At 40.6% G+C, this 6,949-nt stretch overlaps 1 long non-coding RNA gene across 1 annotated transcript; it reads right to left on the bottom strand.

Moving 5' to 3' along the window:
* Nucleotides 1–3,758: 3,758 nt before the first annotated feature.
* Nucleotides 3,759–6,528, bottom strand: LOC131480907 (uncharacterized). Its single transcript, XR_009245878.1, has 3 exons — nt 6,446–6,528; nt 5,599–5,721; nt 3,759–3,807 (listed from the first exon to the last, which is right to left on the bottom strand). It is a non-coding gene; the product is annotated as an uncharacterized LOC131480907 (long non-coding RNA).
* Nucleotides 6,529–6,949: the final 421 nt, after the last annotated feature.

The following is a 6,949-nucleotide window of genomic DNA, read 5'->3' as shown; positions in this document are numbered from 1 at the left end:
ATACCAACTATTCATCCTGCTCTATCACAACATCAGCCCCACACCACCAAACCATTCAAAGCTTTCCGAAGGAAACAAGCAAAGTGATGAGATGCACTGTATTTTATTTGTATCTTTTTTCTTTTCATTTTTCCTTATGCTTTTAGAGATTCATTATATAACAAAAATCATAATTCCTTTACCTCTTGCAGCCATCTATTATAAAGATAGACAGAATATGCCATTGCCATGGCATACCCAGCTAAGCTTCCACCTATAGTGCCAGCATCCCATATAGGCACCAGTTCAGGTGTCAGCTGCACTTCCAATCTAGTTCCCCGCTAATGGCTTGGGAAAATATCAAGGACAGCCAAAGTCCTTGGGCTCTTGCACTCGCAGGAGAGATCTGGAAGAAGCTCCTGGCTCTCTGGTTCAGACGAGTCCAGCTGTGCCCACTGCAGCTGTTTGTAAAATGAATCAAGATCTCTTTGTCTTTTTCACTCTCTCTGTAATTCTCTTTCTGATAAAATAAATCTTACAAAAAAAGAAGGCTACACGCATAACATTCTGAGTTCAAGAAAAGAATAGCCACATAATACAAAACCATTTTGAGAATCCAGTGGAAACACAAGATACCAGAGACAAAGGGGCTGTGCTTTCATGTTTTAAGATACCATACAGGGCTCAGTGCAGTAGCCTAGTGGCAAAGTCCTAGCACTGCACATGCCAGGATCCCATGTGGGCACTGGTTGTGTTCCAGCACCCCCACTTCCCATCCAGCTCCCTGCTTGTAGCATGGGAAAACAGTCGAGGATGGTCCAGAGCCTTAGGACCCTGCATCAGCGTGGGAGACCTGGAAGAAGCTACAGGCTGCTGGCTTTGGATTGGCTCAGCTCCGGCCATTACAACCACTTAGGGAGTGAAATCAGAGAATACAATATCTTCCTCCTCTCTGTTTCTCCTCCTCTGTGTATGTCTCACTTTCCAATAAAAATAAACCTTTTTTAAAAAAACAAAGATAACAGCTACTAAGAGGGTAAAAAGCCACTGAGTCTCCTGACTTCCCAGCACTTTCTTACCTCTGTGCCTGGCCAGATGATGAAGACCTAGTTGTTTATTACTATGGAACCCTACTTATTTTTTTTAAAGATTTTATTGTTATTGGAAAGCCGGATATACAGAGAGGAGGAGAGACAGAGAAGAAGATCTTCCATCCGATGTTTCACTCCCCAAGTGAGCCGCAATGGGCCGGTGCGCGCCAAACCGATGCCGGGACCAGGAACCTCTCCAGGTCTCCCACGCGGGTGCAGGGTCCCAAAGCTTTGGGCCGTCCTCGACTGCCTTCCCAGGCCACAAGCAGGGAGCTGGATGGCAAGTGGAGCTGCCGGGATAAGAACCGGTGTCCATATGGGATCCCGGGGCTTTCAAGGCGAGGACTTTAGCCGCTAGGCCACGCCGCCGGGCCCGGAACCCTACTGTTTTAAAGAAGGTTTACGATTATGCAGATCTAGAAAAATAGGCTAACTGCGTCTTCCAAAGTAAACTACTTTATACTGTGAGAAAATAGATAGGGGAACATTTGGCGTGCTTCCTTATTCCTAAACTGCAAGCAGCTTGACAAGGCTTGGTGTAACTGGTATGAGTATGCCCATTCTCTTCTTTAGGAAGAAGTCAACTTTAATATGGAAAGAAACCCAAAGATCACGGGAGAAACTCACCTTTTCTTTGTCTTCCCGGGTTCTCATCCTCTTCCCATGGACCAAAAACACATGCTGGCCAGGATCGTAATAACCAGAGAACTGTTCGACGAGCATCAACTGACACCAGCGGGAAAGATCCCGCAGGTTCAACTCCCAGGGTCCTCCTTTTTGGCCCCATTTCTTCTCAACAGTCACTTTGTGATCAATCTGGGAAAAAAATATGGGAAAATAAGGGAAACATGTCCTGCTGCCAGGTGCCACAGTCAGTGTTCCCAGTGTACTACAGGGTATGTAATCTGGGTCAGAGTCAACAGGCTTCACTCAGATTACTTTCTTCCACATAAGATTTCCAAATGCCAGAAGCCGGAAATACTCCATAAGCATTATTAATGAAATTTACAACACAGAAATTAATTCTTGCATCATTCAAATGAGAAGCTTGCCTTCCACAAGAAATTCATAGAATTCTAAGTGATTTATTCAAATTGAACTTTGATTTGGTAGAGCACCACCACGTTGAGGAAATAGTCATATACAGCTAGGACAATAAAGAACAATTAAAACAAGTGGGTACCTACTTGGTTATTAAAAACGACCATTTTCTTCACAATAGTTTTGTCAATGGCTGGAAACAAAGTACTGGCAATAAATTCCATATCAATTACTGTAAGAGGATCCACAAAAACCTTTAAAATTAAAAAGCAAAAGAAATTTAATCATTTTTCTTTGTAACATACTAGAAATGATATCACTGTTTTTTTTACCTGAAATTCTTAACACTAAATAATGCTTAAACAATACATATGATCTTTAGTTACAGGCATTACTCTTAGTGTATTCCCAGGATGAAGAAAGGTAAAATCTGGTTCTTGCACTGTTGTACAGTAAGTGAAGCCACTGCCTACAGCACCAGCACCTCATATGGGTGCCGATTCAGATCCCAGGTGCTCCCTGATAATTCACCTGGAAAGCAGCGGAAGGTGGCCTAAGTATTTGGGATCCAGAGCTAGACCCAGGCAAACATGCTAGCTCTGACTTGGCTCAAGCTTTGCCATTGTGGCAACTTGGGGAGTGAACCAGTAGGCAGAAGATCTCTCTCTTGGTTTCTGGTTCTCTCTCTTTCTGTAACTCTGCCTTTCATATAGATAAATAAAGCCTACATAAAATCAACAACTCTTAAAAATACATGGATTTCTTTTTAATTCTACTCAAGAAAAAAGACAGACATGTGCAATTTTTTTTACTTAGCTTTTTAAACGTTTCTAGGTGCAAAATACAATGGCTTCAAAACACTGGATGGTAGGTATAAAAGTGTTAAAACTGAAAAATTCTGTGAACCTTTCAACTGAAACTGCTCATGATAAAATGCTCTTAAAAGATACTAGCCAATTTTTAAACTCCAAGGGATAAGGTACCTCATTTAGTCAAGTAGCAGAAACCAGTTGTTAAAATCAAATACACATAAACATAGACACAACCTTCTACAAAGAGAAATTAAAGAATAAGATATCACATAATAATTGATGTGATACTGGAGTTTTACTCATCTTAGCTTTCTCACCTCACTGTTTACAAATTCAAATATATAACTTTTAAGGTGAAATTTTCCTAATGGTTTGAACAAATCACATGGACTAGGAAAGGTCAAACGCTGTGCCTCATTCCCGAGGGTAGCCAACAGAACCCTGAATAGTACAGTGATGTTACAATCATCTGGTAACTAATCAAGTCCCTCAAGTGATTCAAGCCAACAGAAAAGTGATTAACAGAAATCAGTCAAATCAATGTACATCATATAGAGACAAGAAAAGGGAGCCATTAAGTTGGTCCTCTTTCATTTTCACAGTGAGGTCCCACAAAGCCAGGTCACAGCCACCTCATGACTCCCTGCCTTTCCACCACCAGTTTCTATGGCAACAGTGAATCTCACCTGAGTAAATCTGCTAAGAAATGACCTGGGTAAGCCCTTCCTCCCACCTTCTTGTCTAAAAGGATTCTGACATCCAAAAATCTTAGTTTTTTCATGCTGTACTTGAAAAGTCATCCCCAATTCTGGTATGAAGATTTCTCCTCAGTGGTCAAAGCAAGCATTGAGTTCTTCCAATACAGAATGAGAAGCCAGGTTAAGCTATTTGAGCAACAAAGAACATATGTACCTTTCATTATCTGTTTTATACAACCATTAAAACAACAGGGGAATGATATCCAGCAAAGTTAGCTTATCTTTAGCAGAAAGCTCAGTATTTAGCATCCCTCTTGTTTAGAAACATGCAGTCGATGCATAGTCTATTATTCATTAATTCAAATAGATGGGGAAAAGATTTTGGATGTAATAAATACAAGTGTATATCAATTATTCTTAAGTAATGTGAATAAGCATTGAATTAATTTTATAAACTTGCAATCTTCTCTAAAGTTATTGTGTCTATATGTACACCACTAATGACCAATGCTGTAAACAAGAATTTACCAAAAAACTCACCAACATACAAGCTTTTCATTTTCATGGTCTTTTTAGAGAGTTAACACTAATGCAAGGAATAGACAATGTTTGATAGTTATTTTATATGATTTCTCAGCTCAAAGACTGAGTTAAATCTCCAAGAGGGCTTCACTGACATAATACATTCATCAACAGTTCCATGAACAAGAATAATTGCAAGGAGTTCTCATATTAGAAATGAGGAGAGCTGAATTTACAGCACAAGGCTGGGGAGGCACATACGCTGTTTAAGTAGTGGAGGAAAAATCCAATAAAGAAAATATGAATCAATAAAATGCATATGGGGGAAAAAATCAAGACCCTCAATGGTAATATTTACACAAGCACTACAATACATAAATTTTTCTCTGTCTTACCAGAAAATACACAGCACAGGTTAAGCCTCCACCTGCAGCGACAGCATACCATACAGGTGCTGTCTCCGGTCTCAGCTCCTCCACTCCTAACCCAGCTCCCCACTAGTGTGCCTTAAAAAGCAGCAGAGCATGCTCCAAGTCCTTGGGCCCCGATCCACGTGGGAGACCTGTAAGATACCCCTGGCTTCTCTGACAAGCTGTTGAAGTTACTTTAGGAGTGAATCAAAAGAAAAAAGATCAGTATCCTCTCCTCTCTAATTCTTTCAAATAAATAGATAAACCTTCAAAAAAAAAAAGTTCATTTTCAAATACAGAAGGTTCTCTGGGCGCCGAATGTATTTCCACTGAACAGCAAAATAAACAGCAGCTTTCAGCATTAAAACCTGGTTCTTCCTTTGCCTAAAGAAGTTACAACGCAAATTACAGGCAAGAACCTGTTCCTTGATTGCTCTGCACGAATGGCAACAAACAGCTCTGCACTCTGCCTCTGATGGAGGACCCACAAAGTCCTGGATCTCGGATGGAGTCCAAGTTGCATCTGCAGAGATTCCATTGCTCTCACCATTTCAGCTCCACAACTCCTTCCAGTTTTGTCCAGAATTAACACTGCACACTCCAACTGAACTGTTCTCATTCTGAAGCTGTTAAAGATTCAGAATTTACCACGCCTCACAGTGTGATCTTTCCTTCTAATATACAGATTACACGGATCATCTCCTGGTCACATTTGTACGTGATTTTGTTTATCTTTCCCAGCTCCTCAAGAATACTAACACAGAACAAGTGGTTGATGCTATTGGAAAACACCTCTGAAATAAGTACAAACACAGCAGATCTTCCAGAGAAGGAAGGCTAAACTAATTAAGGTACAGTTTTTTTCTGCAGGAGAGTTTCTGAGTTAGACACGTAGAGGGGCTTCTCTTATTCTTAAAAGAAGCTGTGGAGGTTCTCCTAACAACAGAACTTCTCTTCACTAGCCATCAGCACACTCACTTAGCAAGAGCTACGGAAAGCAGGACTGTTTCTCCAGCAAATGACCCTGTCCTGGAGAAGCCCTCACCTCATCCAACACAACTCAGTGCCCCTCCTTCAGAGCTGCCAGCAGGGAGCCATCGCGCCAGGCAAATTCTCCTCCCTTGCCACCTTCAACAGGGAGATCTGCTCCAAACAGGTCTGTGATGTCCTTTGAAAGAGGGAAGAAAGGGAGAAAAGTCAGTATTATCAGCCACAGAAAAATAACTGGAGTCCAGGATCCTAAAGCTGAAATGAGAAGCACTTGGGCTTTATACCCTACTCTTTCTCCTTATCTGGAACATTTACCCTGCCTTCTTCCTGGAGCCCACATGGTCCCCAAGCACCTTCTCACTGCAATGCTCATGAGTATCACTCAGTCTGAGTTGGTGCTCTAGGTTAAAAGTTCTCATTCTTCTCTGCTGAACATTAATTTGTGAACTTCAAAAAAAAAAAAAAAAAGGAAAAGGAGAAAATCCAGAACATTAATAGCAATTCCTAGGTCCTGCTTCCTAGACACCATTACAAAAGTTACACTGCATTTGTCAGCTCTGCCCTATATTTTCAAAGGTTTGTTTACAAGCCACTTAACTTCTACTATTTGGTTATTTTTCAAAATGAAAAACCTAACAGAATTATAGTAAATAGAAAAGTAGGTAATTCTTTCTCATAAGATGATTACAATACGGCATGTAACTGAAAATATTACTGTAGGTGTCAGCTACTAACAAACCCAGAGCACAGTTAGTTGTAAGAATGAGGTTTACATCAATATATGAAACGTTTGACACTACACAATTAATACCTATTACATAATAACTTCACCACAGGAGATTCTATAAATAGAAAATGCCACCAATAACTATTCCCATCCACTACAAGATGATAAAGCTTACTGTCTGCTCCGATAAGTTGATTTGAACGAGAGTATGTCCTGAAGCCTTTGCTAATGCTGCCACCAAGCTTGTCTTGCCAACACTGGGTGAGCCTTCCAAAAGAATGGGTTTGTTGAGTTTCGTAGCTCGTAAAAGCCTCTGGGCATTCATACCGGTAGTGGCTGCACTGAGCGCATAATCGGTGATATCATTCCTGCAGAGAACAGGACCTTCAAGGAGAAAAGCAAAGACACATGTAAGCTGGACATGCCAAATTCAAACATACATGTCAACACCAAATTCTAAGAATGCATCATTGGATTGGTAGTGACGGTCCCTATTTCACCTTTTCCCTACTCTGGTATCCATAAAATGTGGCATACAATCATCAACTCTGCTATACAGATCTAACTCCCTATACACATTTACATAGGTCTAATTACAAATAAATATCTCTGACTTTATAATCTATAATTCAAATCATCAGTAACACTCGTACTTCAATTTTCATAGTACCTAAAAGCC

This window comes from Ochotona princeps, chromosome 8 (assembly GCF_030435755.1).
Source record: "Ochotona princeps isolate mOchPri1 chromosome 8, mOchPri1.hap1, whole genome shotgun sequence".
In the NCBI taxonomy this organism is placed as follows: Eukaryota; Metazoa; Chordata; class Mammalia; order Lagomorpha; family Ochotonidae; genus Ochotona; species Ochotona princeps.
Note: the sequence above shows the minus strand (reverse complement) of the source record. Positions and strands in the feature narration are given on the sequence as shown.